This window comes from Camelina sativa, chromosome 1 (genome assembly GCF_000633955.1).
Source record: "Camelina sativa cultivar DH55 chromosome 1, Cs, whole genome shotgun sequence".
In the NCBI taxonomy this organism is placed as follows: domain Eukaryota; kingdom Viridiplantae; phylum Streptophyta; class Magnoliopsida; order Brassicales; family Brassicaceae; genus Camelina; species Camelina sativa.
In genome coordinates, this window is record NC_025685.1 from 16,851,271 (window position 1) to 16,864,657 (window position 13,387).

General features: G+C 33.3%; 1 pseudogene; it reads right to left on the reverse strand.

Annotated features, from left to right (window-relative positions):
• Nucleotides 1,724-2,189, reverse strand: LOC104708922 (annotated as a pseudogene).

Below are 13,387 nucleotides of genomic sequence, written 5' to 3' on the forward strand. Positions count from 1 at the left end.
GCTGACGCCCTCCGCTAACACACTCTAGTCCATAGTCTCTTTGACAACTGGGCCTCTACCCCTACCACGACCACGACCGCATCCACGACCAGCAACAGCTCCGCCTCTAACCATCTGTATCACCACGAACAAAAAGCTAAGCAAACAAAAACGATCCTAGCTGCACAAGGAATACAACTTACCGTGGAATCACTTGAAGGCTCGAAGAGGATGTTCTAGGACCCCATGCCACACACAATTGACTAAATAAAATAATCAACTCTAGCATGAAACCCCAAACATCAACAACAAAAGCTACAATGAACCGTAGATCTAGAACCGTAAGGGCTCTGATACCATACCCACTAACATGCTAGCATCAATCAACAACAGTGAATAACCAAAAGAATACCATCAAACCAAAAAAATTCCAACAATGAATAACCAATAAACCAAATTAGTCAATAACCAAAATCCAACATCCTACAATGTTCTATTGACTCAACTCTAGCAACCTAACCATATCTAGAAAACAATCAATCAAGCCTTTATAACATCCTCCTCTTTATCGCCCTTATTCCACGATCACACTTTGCCTTTACCTACGCCAAAATACAAAGAGAGGTGTAAGTGTTACCAGAAATACATAGTGAGGCAGTCCTTCCATCTACTAGGCTATACACACAAGCAATAAGTACTCCAAGCACCAAACAACAATAGCAAATAGAAAACAATTCAATCAAACCACAAACGATTTAGGTCTGCATCGACTGACACACCCCTTGTGTCGACCGATGCAGCTCTCCTTGCATCGACCGATGCACGCCTTGCATCAAACGATGCAACTCTCCAAATCCCTATATGTGTTGACTGATGCACACCCTTGCATTGACCGATGCATCGCCTCGACTGCTCGTGAATCCTCACAACTGCCTCGACCGTGCACACCTTGCATAGAACGATGCAGCTGCCCTAGCGACAGTTTCAGACGCTGTCATCGACCGAAAATCCTCCTCCAACATCAGCAAACGGCCGACAACACATCCACAAGCACTCAGAGAAATATGCAAAATCATCCCAAAATCACAGAGAAACACAAAGAACTCTGAGATCTCGTGCCCAGATAAGCCATGGTCATGCACTCATCTTGAGTATGACAAAAATTGGTGAAGAACAACGAGAAACAAGTTTCCCACGACTCCTACTCGACACCCATGCTCAGATCTCCTTCTTCACTCTCCAAGAACGCCAAAAATAATCCAGAAAGCTCCTAAAACTCACAAAAAACTCAGAAACGTGTCTAAATCTTTAAGAATACAAAGAACAGCCAAACCCCATCACTTGTCGACTTCTCTCCATTAAATACCCGACCCAAGGGTTTTCCAAAAGCAAAATGCAACAAAAAAAGCATTTAACTTAATCGCTCTGCACAAACCAACACTTGCATCGATCGATGCATCCCCTAAACCGGGATTCTGGTTGGCGGGTGTTACAACTTTATATGACATACATTATGTTAACTCTCTTATTACAACATGTCATTTTCTTTATAATATTTTAATATATTTTTTCAAGCGATTTTATATTACCATAGAAAGCCATACATGTGACATACATTATATTACCATAGAAAGCCATAGATGTTCCTTCGCCAGCTTCAATTTTCCACCTATGCAAATTTTCTATGGAACCAGCCAGTTCACTGCTCCCAAAGCTCCACAAGAGGAACCAGCCAGTTCACTGTTTAAAACATATTTTGTCGACTTTCAACCTCTTGAGATGTGCAGTATTCGACCAATTTGGCAATCTTCCTGATGCTCTCAATGGTTTATTCGTCCCTTGCTATGGTACCATCAATCAACGTCAAGAACATTGTCTCTTTTATCTTAGGATGTAACCACATGACTACATTTTGTTCATATTCTCTCAATGTATCGTCATTTTATTTTCTTCATGTGATTATTCCCACTAAAATCACTCCAAAGGCATAAACATCCGCCTTTTTGTATCCCTCTTCGTACCTATTTGCACAAACGCTTATACATATAATAAGTTAAGATTAACTTAATTTATGATGATCCACCTTACCAACATAATGTGGATCAATATAACCAATGGTCCTGACTCCTGACCACTGTTGCTGTTTCAACTGAGTCTATTCCCTCGGGTATGAGCTTCATACAACCAAAATCAGAGATCTTCGCTCTCATGCCATCTCCTATAAGTACGTTTGAAGGCTTTAAGTCTCTATGAATATAATTTTTTCTGGCTAGACCATGTGCGATAGCCAATGCTATAAATAACTTCTGATTCCATATCAAAGTGGTATAACCACGATTACTCCACTCAAACAAATGATGTGCCGATGTTCCTAGGGCACATACTTGTACACAAGAAACTTCTTATTTCCATCATTGAAAAATCTAAGAAGTGGAACCAAATGCTTGTGTCGAAGACTAGTAAATACTCTAATCTCATTGTTGAACTCATTTGTCGCCCTTTCATCAACAACTCTAAATTCCATCCTCTTAACAACAATGGTGGTGCCATCATGTGGTACTCCTTTATAAACGACCCCAAAACCACCTTGAACCAATATATTTTCATCACTGAAATTATTGATGGCTTGACGAAGAGGGTATAAACAGTTTTTATCATGATCATGTTTAGCCTTATCATCAAATGCACCACCTCTAATCAGCGCCCTATAAAAATCTCTAGTTCTACCATTCTCAATGTTTCACACAATAGATTTCTTGAGTTGATACATGTAAACCAGGATAATGATGGTGATCAAGACAAGTGCTCCTCCGACTTTACTTGCAATGATTATCCAAATACTCATTTCATTGTCTCTTTGGCCTCTGTCCAAGCAACTGATTTCCAAGTCTGTTAATGATTTTTACGTCTTGGAAGTCTCGGTATTTTGCCAATGAACTGGTTGTTTTGGAGGCTAACCCTCAACCAGTTCAGGGAGAGAACTGATTGTGGTTGATGCGGTTGCACTCCGCGCCTTTCCACTTGAAGTATGCAAAGGACGACCGAGTGGATCAGTGAAGTGTATGCGGTTGAAAGTCCTTCATCATCTTGTGAAGCAATAACAACAACCAAGAAAGAGAAAACAATGAAGTGAATCTCCTTCATGGTACATATCAAAAACAAAGTGGAGTATATTAAAAGGTTCAAAATAATACGTATACTAATATATGTATATAATTAAAAAGGAGTAAAATGTTTTTTACACTGCCCAAATTATGCAAGTATGTTTTATCATTGTGCAGAAATCAAATGACCATGTTAGATATGGTAAAAATATGGTCATAACTTAATCAGCAAAATATGGTCAATTGTCAGTTTAAAGTTATTCATGTTGTTGGGATGAGATACATAGATAGCGGCAAATTTCAAAAACATATCTATTTATCAAAATTTGATCAATTCACTATGTTTTATAACAAACTACATTGACGTTACAAATAGATAACACTTTACAAACACATATTCTTTCAATTTGTTAACTTACAAATATGTTATTTTTGTATTTTTTTCATACTTAACTTATGTTTTGCTAATATTTTTCTTATTTTTTGCTAACATTTTTCTTATATTTTGCTTGCTTTTGATTATTTAAATGTTTTAAAAAAATATAACATATTAATAGTTAAAAGTGTAGTCACATTGAAAGTCATTCAAACAACTTAATTTGTTGTCTGGGGTATATATTTGATAGAATTATATTGAAGTGATCAAATTAATACCATTGACTTTAAATTTGAAATTGAAATGAATAACAAATTTTAGTTTAGTTTTTGGTCCTAATACACATTATAATCAAGATATATTTGAACCTAGATATTTGGAGTTTTGAGTTCGTGCTTTAGTACGAGTATTTTTGAGTTTCCACTTGATCAAGATTCCTCATATTTGTGTTTTCTTATTTTATTTAATGAGTTACTGTAAAGTTTATTTCGATCAACAAAATAAATGAGAGAAAGAGGGTTAGAGCATTTCTCTTTATGTTTGTTTACTTTTTTTGATTAAATAGTATTGAAACAAAAGTTATTAGTTGCGAGCATTAGTGGGAACAATTTTCACTTTAGTTCCCAAGTATTTGTAACTAACTACCATATCTGAAAATTTATTCCTCAATTTTATGTCTAAGTCAACGTTCATTAGTTAACAGGAAATGTTAAATGACTCGATCAAAATCTAATAAATTAAGAAAATTCCAAATATTTTCTCAAATTAAGAGCTAAAAATTCTAAGAAGTTTTTCTCAAGATCGAACTTATGAGTCCAACATTTCTCAAAATCAATCAAAATTCCATCTCATGCATATTCAAAAATAAATTTATAAATCACAGTTATTAATTTTGAGAAGACAATGTAGTTTATCTTCACCTACACAAATCTTCAACCGGAGATAAGTTTGACTTTTTTTCAAGCAACCGAAGAATGGTTCTTCAAATAAGATCCATAAAACTTTGTCTACTTATTTACCTTTTGTTTTCTTAACAAGAAAAAATGATTTACTTTCCTACCATGCATTTATATATTTGGATGGTAACTTAAATTATCTTATTTGTACAGGGAAGTCACCCTTCACTGTATATGAGACTATCAATAAATATCCCAAAAAAAAAAATTAATGAGTTTAACATGGATTTTTTTTATTTTTGTTTCAAAATATTTGAAATATTAAATTCAAATTAGTTTATAGAAGTTACACATACGTAAAACTTGACATATACATCTACTTTCAACTTGATGATTATTGAATCTGTAATTTTTGTATTTAATCATATAAAGGTTATGTTTCCTTATATTTTTTCTTATTTTTTTTGTTACTTTTGATTAATTTATTTTGATAATTTTCACTATTTTAATAACTAAAACATTGATAGAAGTGTAGTCGCATTGAAATTCATTCAAACATATTTTGGATGTATTTAAAATTTTGAATTAAAAAAATTAATATCATTAAAACTTTAATTAAAAAATAAAAAGAGTAATAAATTTAGTTTCCATATTGGTTCTTGTACACATTACAAATTTACAATGACCGTAAAGATGTACCTAGAGATTTTGACTTTCCTCTTGAAAAACAATATTGGCATGTTTTTCTTGTTTTATTTTATCTGAAGGCATGATACGTAAAGCTACAATATTTCTTATAAAAAATACATTTATGAAAAAAAAAACATATGAAAAAAAAAACAGGAAAACTATCTCATTACACCGAGGAACTTTAACCACTACGCACAAGTTGAGTTTGCACATGTGATCTCGATTTCCGTAATAACTTCAGTTCCATAGGATAGATTAAAGTTCCCGTGAATGAAACATCCAGTGTTTTGGAAGTATGTGAAAAATGCAAACACACCTTCTCCCTAAACTTCAAGCATGGCTGAGAGGATCACTCGAGAAAAATGTCTCTTCATTGGTGCCAGTACCAAATTGTTCCTTGCAAAGCAATAGTTAGTTAAGACGCATGTAGAGAGTGGGAAATTGCGGTTGTCAACCACCTCAATACCTGTAACATAATATGTGTAACTGAATTTGATTAAAATTCTGAGGAAAAAAACTCACTTATGTATTTTGATGGTAGTTTGAATTATCTTCTTTGAAAAAGGAATTTGCCCTTCACTGTAAATGGAACTAAGAATAAATATTCAGATAACACTAACGAATTTAGTATGAAAATCTTTTGTCTGTTTTGTTTCAAAATATTTGAAATATGAAATTCAAACTTGTTGATAGACGTTATACATACGTCACAATTTACATACACTGGTAGTTGTTGAATATGTAGTGTTTGCACTTTGTCATATTTAGCTTATGTTTGCTCATATTTGGTTACTTTTGATCAATTTACTTTGATTATCTAAAACATTTCAATCATAGATAAAAGATAGTTTCACTCTCTTTTTATTGGTCCACTTGGCTATTCATTTTTTAAAATATAATAATTATTTTTATTTAAAACAAAAATACAGTATATTTAATCAATCATATTAGTCCATACTTTAAACTACTAAATTGTAACTCCTTTTTATATAAATGGTGAGCTGACCATTTTTGTACTCTGTTTTGATTTTAAAACTTGAGTTTTCACTAGTGTGATTAGATATTATATATAATGATTTGTCGTCTTAGAGTTATATTTTTCACTTTGTGCGTCTAAAAGTAGGAGGAGGCATCATGCATGGTAGTACTTATCTTGAGCTAAGAGCATTCTTAATTTCTACTCTTTGTATGTGTGGTTTAATTTTTTCTTTTCCACAAACGAATGAAGCTAGTGGATTTTAAAATTAAAAGTGAAGATGGACATGGACGGTCCTAAATTATAAATTACAAGAGTAGCCATTTGTCACTCATTAATTAGAAAAACTGTGAATCTGATGAGATCTCTTTCATATCTATAAACAAAGATGATCTCTTGGTTCTTTTTTAAAAAAGATGTTCTCTTGGTTTTTAGTGTTAGCACGCATGCAGTTACATAAAAAGAATAGAGTTTTCATCTTAAAAGTCCCAAAATCTAATTTGGTAATCTCAAAACTCCTTTCTCCAAAAACAATTTCTTTTAGAATTATTTTTAATTCAAAAAATATGTTTAATACCTTTCTATTCTAACAAAAACAGAATTATTACATTTATTACCTGGGTGTTATCCACCCACCCAATATCTATTAGATCTAACCTACAAACATAAAATAATTTATAACTTAAAAAAAAATAATAATAATAAAAAAAATTCTCATCGTTATCGTCTCATCCATTCTTTCTCAAACTGCTATCTCAAAACTGAATTCATGAAATTTGAGAAACTAGATATTATGTTATTCTATTCGATTGATAAGGAATATTTTGTCCAAAAACAAGCTTTGGAATTAGAATTTGTGAATTCTGGATTTATGTTCTTATTTGAATTTCTGGGTAGTAATACTAGTATAACTAGGTAAAACTACTGTGATTTTCAAATATTAGTAAAACTTGGTAATACTTTGTTTTATGTTTATACAAGATTTCAACGATAACTACTCTCTAACTCCTCGAAAATGGCTAAAACATGATGGAAAAAAAGAGGAAGAAGATTTCTCCAAGTTCAGAGATAGAAGATTCGCAAGCCCAAACAAACGAAGAGGTAAAAGGAGGAGAGAGCGAGTGATATCTGGAACCAAATAGGGATGAAAAAGGAAGAGTGGGCGAGCAATCTCTAGATCCAATTCGGGAAAAAGAAACGACAACAATGAACAAACGGTCTATGAAACCACTTCAAGAAGAAGAAGACAGAGAAGGAGATAAGGATAAGTGAAGTTCGAACTCGGGAACCAACTCAGGAAGAATTACAAGGCAAACTCGGGAATCATGTCATTTATTTTGGTTAGAGCTTCGTGATTTGCTTCTTTGGACTCAGAACATTATGGATTGCGTTAAAAGATAATTGGAAATTGCAAATGTCACGATGAAGAGAGATCAATGGCAAATACATCTAGAATCTCACTCTGAGTGATTTTGCAAACGAAGGGCTCATCGTTTCTTACAACAGGAAAAACTAAAGAAATAATTCCGTAAATTCTGGGTTTATGTTCGTATTTGAATTTCTGGGTAGTAAAATAGTATAACTTGGTAAAACTAGTGTATTGCCATTTAAAATTGGGTTGTAATACCAGTTTTACAAGTTTTATTTATTTATTTATAGCATTAATCTACATTATTCAACTTCTTTTAGGGGAAAAAAAATCAAATTTTGTAGAATCAAAATCTCATTCAAATTGAATTTCTGGGTTTTAGTAATACTGGTATATATAAGTATAACTAGTATGTTTTTGTAATACTGATAAAACTAGATAAAAGTAGTCAGAATTTATTTGTAATTAACAATTTGTTGCAGAGACAAAAAAAAACACACGTGCAGCTGACAAAAATAAATATATGAAATGTATTGCCACGTATGCAATATGTGTGTTCACACTTAGTGTACACACATAGTTATACCAAGTATAATAGTTATACCACAATTGCAAATAGTTCTACTTTTAAGGTTTTTTCATTTAATTAGTATTACCTACTCTTAAAATTATATTTTTTAGTTTTACTGTTGATTAAAGTCTCTAATTATGAGTTTGTTATGCTTTCATATGTTTAAAACCTACAATTGTATAACTTTGTCATCCCAACTTGGTTATTATTTACAAAGTACCTTAAAAATACAAGGAAAGTACAAGTACTCATAAACAACTTGGTTACGAGTTTAGGTTCTTTCATAACAACCCAAAATTCATATATTTTTAAAAGTTTCATTCTTACTAATCATTTAAACATTACTTTTAACGTTTACTAGTACACACATTCTTATATTTTCTTTAAAAACTATTTTATGGATGTTTAATTTTTAATACTAGTTTTACCATTTTTATATTAGTTAAGCATGTTTTACTATGTTATGACATAATAAATATACACATCAAGTGAAAGAAAAATTAAACATTACTAGATTTTAAAATCTAAGCTTATTGCATATCCTTGTATATAACATCAACAAAGTTATATCAGTCACATATGTCTTGAACATTATATTATACATGCGACTTTCACACTTAAAATGCATGTTGAGGTTCTCTCTCATTGTATCCTACCAAAACAATTCCAAAAAAAAAAACTTAATTAGTAATACTACTAATTTTATTGGTTGTACTATATTAATCAGTAATATACCAGTTTTACTAGTTATACTATATTTACTAGTATTACCAGTTTTACCCAGTTGCGATAATTGAAAATCGAATTGAATGGTTTGGTATTCCCTGCACACACATGAAGGGGGGCGGCCGTCTCATGTCCTAAAACGGGAGAAGAGAGTTGTGAGTTCTCTCTTTGAAGGAAGGAGAAAGAGGATGGTTTGACGATGGACGGAAAAAGGAAGGAGGCCTTGGTGTGAGGGAGAAGAGGAGATCAAACCATGGGCTTGAGGGGAGCTTCTTCTTCGTCATGCATCAAGGATGCTAAAGGAAGAAACCTTGTGCTTGGGGCATAAGAGGAGGAGAAGGGAGTTCCATCTTCTTCATGTGTGAGGGGAAGGATGGGAGCTTGGTGGTGGATTGGGATAGACAAGGAGGCTCTCTCATGGATGTCATCAAGGTAAGTCGTGTTGTTTAATGTTTTATTCGATTAGGGAATAGATGGTTGTGAATGATTAGGGTTTTGCGGCAAGAAGGAGCTTGAAGGGAGGCTCAGAGAGATTTCTGGGTTGGTGTCGTTCGACACCAACACCTGCGGATGAACAGCGCAAACTGGTCCAAGATGCCTACTTCGGAGCAATGTTTGGCAGATGAAACAGAGTCCAATTTGGCTGAATTTAGGTGGAGAGCTTTGTGGCGCTATAAGATTCATATACAACAGTGTGTTTGCGAAAGTAACAATTGGTTTGTGATTTAATCAAGTGTTTGTATTGTGTTCAGGCGTAGACGGTTTGTGGTGAGGTTGGGTGTCGGTCGACACCAGCATGTTGTTGTGTGTTTGGATCATAGAAAGATATCTGGAGTTAGGTGTGGATGAGGAAACATCGACGAAAGTGATATCATAGGCATCAAGGGCAATAGAGGAGTTGATAGTGAATTGAAGTATTTGTGAGGAAGAGTTGTCCGTGGCTAGACGGAATCAAATATTCAAGCCCAACTTTCTTGTTAGTCGGTCGCTAGGGGTAGTTGGTTGTGCGACTCAGTAACAAGATGAGGTGGTTTTGGTGTATTTGTGGGAGTTTTTATAAGGAGCGATTTCTACACCGGTTGTCTCGTCGGATTTATAGGGTTCCGGTGAGATTGTTTCCCATGGATCTTGTGTGAAGATTGGGATTCCGGATGCGGTCGTTTCAAATAGCAAGACAAATTCTTCATCAAACATCATATTCTACCTCTCACATAAATTTTTAAATTTTTAAATATCTTAATTTTTTTTTCTTTTATGTAGTTTTTGTAGGTTTTGAAACAAATAAGTAGAGTCAAAATTTTAGAGCATATGTGAAAAGGCTAGATGAACAAGGTCTAAGGCACATGACACATTCTCACTTTTAGAAGAGAAACAAGGTCTTTCGTATCTTGTTTACATTTCGTTTCTACTTTTTGTTCATGTTTTGAAATTAGTAAATGTTATTCATAATGCTTATTTTGTTTATCAATATTATACTTTGTTTTTTTTTATCTGTTTGAAAAAAAAATTAATATAAAAACTTAGTTCTAGATAACAATTAATAAAATCTAATAGATTTTTAGTTTACAGTTAATATATATCTTAGTTACAATATTAATGTTAATTATTATTGAATGTATTTTAAAAAAATAATCATATTTTACTACGTTCATTTTACCCATGCATCGCATGGGACTTTTTCTAGTTGTAACCTCGTGTCTCCACCAAATCCCTAGCTGCGTCGACCAACACCCTCCTTGTATTGATAGATGCAGTCGCGCGGAACATTACTGAACACAATCTCTCTCGACTTCTCTCGACTCCAACCATCGCTACAACGTCTGTGAAGCCAAAGCCGACATCACAAGGTTGCAAGCACCACGAGAACCTCTCAAAAACAAGCATACAAGCAATCAATCACACAAAATAAAATAAAAATACACATTTAATCGCTTAAATAAGCCATGGCCCCGCTTTAGAGAAACCTCAAAACGTCATTCCACGTTCAGATCTCTCTTCCAACACTCAGAACACACCAAAATAAGCACAAAAACCTTCTCCTTCGCTCACAGAACGATATCTCAAGGGATTCTCTTTCTCTCTTCTCTCTAGGACGAAAATGGCAAATCAAAACCTCTAGGCGTCGACTTCTCCCTTTTATACACGAGGCCTAAGGTTCTCTCCTTAAATCGTGCCAAACCGGAGAAGATATAACTAATCCAAACAATAACCGCGGAGAAGATAGAACTAATCCGAACAATAACCGATCAGTGGCGTCGATCAATGCCTTTCCTTAGCGTTGATCGATGCTCGAATCAGAAATCTGATTTACAGGTATTACAAGAACTGCTTTATAAAGTTATATTGCATTGAGAAAATTCTTTTACTAAATGTGGAAGTAGATACTTTAACAGTTTCCATAAATATGAGGACAAAAAATTTTAGAAATGATAAAATAAAGAAATTTAAAGTTTTTTTAAAATATCAAGAATTACATTCTACTAAACACATACCCCACACATTGCGTGGGCAACTACATAGTATCATAATATTTTAAGAGGCGTCTCACGTTCTAATGTTGAGACTGAATATTGTAGGATCGACAATGATTTCTGTGAGGCTTAACTGACTTAGCAGTATGTTCTTTAAACTACAATTTATTTTCTTTCTCTCGTACTAGAATAGTCTATATATTGTGATAAACTATTTGCATATCTCTTCCAACTTGATTCAGTATCAACTATACTGAATGTGACACCCCGGTTTCAGGGACATGTGGAGAGGTTTAAAAGAATTGGAAGCGATATACATGGGGAGGCACATACTATTATTAGCCATGGGCCCAGTAAAAGGTGGCGGTCGAAGAGGTTTTTGTTTTCTTCGGTTAAGGATCCAGAGAAAACTCCAGAGTTAAGAAAGGTGGACCCATAGACTATTATTAGTCATGGGCCCAGTAAGAAGTGGCGGTCGGGAAGTTACATTGAAAGCGATATACATGGGGAGGCACAGAATCTTAGTCAAATCCAAATCTTACAAGGGCCTCTAATACATATATAGCTTCAAACAAAAACCAGAGAACATACATTACATCAATCAATGCTTGAAGTATGCTCATATGCACAATGCAAACAGAGCAAAGCAGGAACATATGGACTACCAATCCTTGATGATTCGCATAGCTTTGACACGCAACCAAACCTCCGACTGACTATGAAGTCAGTCTCCATATGTGAGATGATGAAATCATTATTGCCAATCCAACGAAGATAGATATAAGACGACGTAGACAAACTTGGCAAATTTTAAATAATAAAGTAGAGTTACCTTCTAAAACTTTCTTCTATAGCTTGTGGCTATTGTAGAGATGACACCTGTCCAAAAAAATTGTTTTTACAAAAAAAATCCAATTAAACTATCAATAAACACACATTTAATCAGATAAATATAACTCACACTTTAAATATAAAACTATCAAAAATACATTTTCAGTTAATTTACAAATAAGACATTTAATCATACACTTTGAAATCAAACTTTAATATAAAACTAAATAAATTTCAATTAAACCATAAATAAAAAACATTTTTTTTCATATATGTTTAACTCACAATTTAATATAAAACTGATAAGATTATTTCCAATTAAACCACAAATAAAACAATTTGAATTATTTAAATTTAACTTACACTTTAATATAAAGGTAAAAAAAAGAAATCAATTAAACCATAAATAAAACACATTTAAGCATATACATTTAACTAACTTTAAATATTATAACTGAAATAAAATAAAAATATCTCCACTCAAACCATAAATAAATCACATTTTGTCATATATATTTCACTCATAATTTAATATAAAACTAAAAAAATGTTTCCAATGAAACCACAAATAAAACACATTCTATCATATAAATTTAACTCACATTTTAAAATAAAACTGATAAAACTATTTCCAATTAAACCACACAGAAAACACTTTTAATCTTATAAATTTAACTCATCCTTTAATATAAAGCTGTAACATCCGCGAACCAAAAACTGAAATTTTGATGGGAGTGTCGATCGACACAGTTAGTGGTGTCCATTGACACAATGTGTAGTCGGGTGTTCGGTTCGATTTCACGATTCTCGGTTCAAGTTGGTTCGTTTTAGGGGTTGTATATAAGGTGTGATATCAACATTTTTGGGTTTAGAAAACCTATTTGTCGTGCCTCCTTTGTGTGGAAAAAGTGAGAAAAGCGATTCCCAAAGTTTCTGTGAGTTTTCGGAAGGTTTCCTGAAACTTTTGTCCCTGTTCTTGCTATTTTTTGGCTTGGAAGTTAGAGTTCTAAGGCTGAGAACGTGGGAGAAGTTTGTGATGGTGTGTTTTTCGTCATTGTTGGTGAGAACTCTCTGTTTTGGCTAAGATGAGTGCATTGCCATGACTTATCTAAGCTAAGATCTTTGTTTCTGTGACTTTGTATGATATGTAATAGTTTCAGATCGTGTGGGACATATCGTCTGTCGGTAGACACAACCTTCACTAGGTGTCAATGTCGATCGATTGTTCCTGATTTGGTTTTATGTTATTCGTTATTGGTTTATTGGAATTGTTTTATGTTATCTGATGTGGTATTGATTAGGGTTAGGATTCTAGTGAGTATGGGATCACTAGATATTAGGATATATATTAAAATAAATGGGTCGGTTTGTTCATTTTGGTATCAGAGCCCTTACGGT